This window comes from Dipodomys merriami, unplaced genomic scaffold (genome assembly GCF_024711535.1).
Source record: "Dipodomys merriami isolate MVZ:Mamm:240054 unplaced genomic scaffold, mDipMer1.0.p SCAF_1291, whole genome shotgun sequence".
Lineage (NCBI taxonomy): Eukaryota > Metazoa > Chordata > Mammalia > Rodentia > Heteromyidae > Dipodomys > Dipodomys merriami.
In genome coordinates this window covers 27,685-29,991 of record NW_027202595.1, presented here as the reverse complement: position 1 = coordinate 29,991, position 2,307 = coordinate 27,685, and positions in this window count along the sequence as shown.

Sequence of the window (2,307 nt, the reverse complement as noted above, 5' to 3'; positions counted from 1 at the left end):
ATATTCTAATCTAATTCTTCAAAGAAATAGAAGAGACAATCCAAAAATTCATATGGAACTATAAAAGACCCGAATAGCAAAAACAATCCTTAACAGAAACAACAGTGTTGGGGGAATAGCAATACCAAATTTCAAAATCTACTACAAAGCCATAGTAATCAAAACAGCTTGATACTGGCACAAGAACAGACCTCAGGACCAACGGAATAGAATTTGAAACCCAGAAATGAACCCACAGACCTATAGCAATCTAATCTTCGATAAGGGACCTACAAACATAGAATGGAAAAAGACAGCCTCTTCATTAAATCGTGCAGGCAAAATTGGTTTAACACCTGTAGAAAACTAAAGTTAGATGCCTCTAAATCACCCTGCACCAGAATCAACTCCAAATGTATCAAAGACCTCGTAGTCAAAGCAGGCACCCTGAAAATATTACAGGACGGAATAGGAGAAACCCTAGGTCTTCTTGGGACAGGCTGAAATTTTCTTAATAGAGATCCAGAAACACAATAAATCAAAGAAAGGTTGGGCAAATGGGATTGCATGAAGGTGCAGAACTTCTGCATAGCAAAAGACAAAGTTAGCAAGATCAATAGAAAGCCCATGGATTGGGAGAATATATTCACTTGCCATACAATGGACAAGGATCTCATACCTAAAATATACCTGGAAATCAGAAAATTAAATCCCCCAACAACAAATCCTCAAAGAACCAATTACCCAATAAATAAGTGGGATAAAGTCTTACAGAGAAAGTTCTCTGAAGAGGAAATAAGAATGGCCAATAGACACATGAAGAAATGTTCAACCTTTCTAACCATAAAAGAAATTCAAATCAAAACAACATTGAGATACCACCTCACCCCAGTTAGAATGCTATAATCAAGAACTCTAATAACAACAGATGCCGGAGGGTATGTGGACAGAAGGGAAACCTACTGCATTGTTGGTGGGAGTGTAATCTTGTTCAAACACTTTGGAAAGTAGTATGAAGTTTCCTCAAAAGACTCCACATAGAGCTCCCCTATGACCCAGCAATCCCACTTTTGGGCATTTACTAGAATGATCACAGACCAGACCTTAATAAAGCTACCAGCACAACTATCTTTATTTCAGCATTATTTACCATGCATGAGATATGGAACCAACCCAGACACCCCTCAGTAGATGAATGGATCAAGAAAGTGTGATATATATTTATGTATATATATATATATATGTATATATATATACATACACACACACATATATGTATATGTATGTATACACACAATGGAATTCTATGCCTCCCCCATTTGTTAGGAAATGGAAAGACTTGGAAAAATATATTTAATAAATTCTGCCAGGCCCAAAGAAAAATATGTCCCATGTTTTCCCTTATTTGCAATAATTAGTATACATCTGGGACAAGTAGAAAAGGTCAAAAGCTATGGACATATGACCTGATAAAATGAAGTTAAGCAAAATGAACACCCACTTAGGGGCTCAAGTGTTTTTTTTCTCTTTCTTGCTATTGTTTCTAACACATTCATAATGTACCATGTGATTTTTTTGTTGCTTTGTATATTCCTCCCCTTATGATATAACCCTTATTCTCACTAAATTTGATGACGGTATAATTTGTGGAGGGGTAGGGAAAAAACAAAATGTTTAAATAGGGATACAGGTTGACCCATTTTAGCAATGAGATGTACAAGACACTACATAGGAAAACGAACTTTACAATTTACGGGTGGGAGTTGGCTGGGTGGGGAAGAGTGTAGTTGCAGAGATGGAAGGGAAGGTATGGTAGGGGAAAAACAAAGGAGGAGGCAACAATGCTTGATAAGAAATGTACTCATTATCTTGCTCATGTAACTAACTCCACTGTACAGCATTTTCACAGTAAAAAAGTTAAAGAAAAGAAAATGAACTTTACAATTTAGGGGGGCAAAGGGGAAAACATAGTTATGGAAGTGGGAGGGAAGGGATGGTATGGGACACACAAAGAAAGGCAACAAAGCTTGTTCATGTAACTGTAACCCCTCTGTACAATATTTTTACAATAAAAAGATATTAAAATATACTAACATTATATAAGTATTAATATAGCATATATAATATATTTGAATATATTATGTGTAATATATCATAAATAATGAAAATATATTATAAAATGTATATACAACATATATAGTATATACATGATGTATATATAATGTATATATATATAATGTACATATAATGAATATATATAAACATATACATACATAAATAATGTATATATACTATATACTAATACTATATAGTATATATACAAAATAT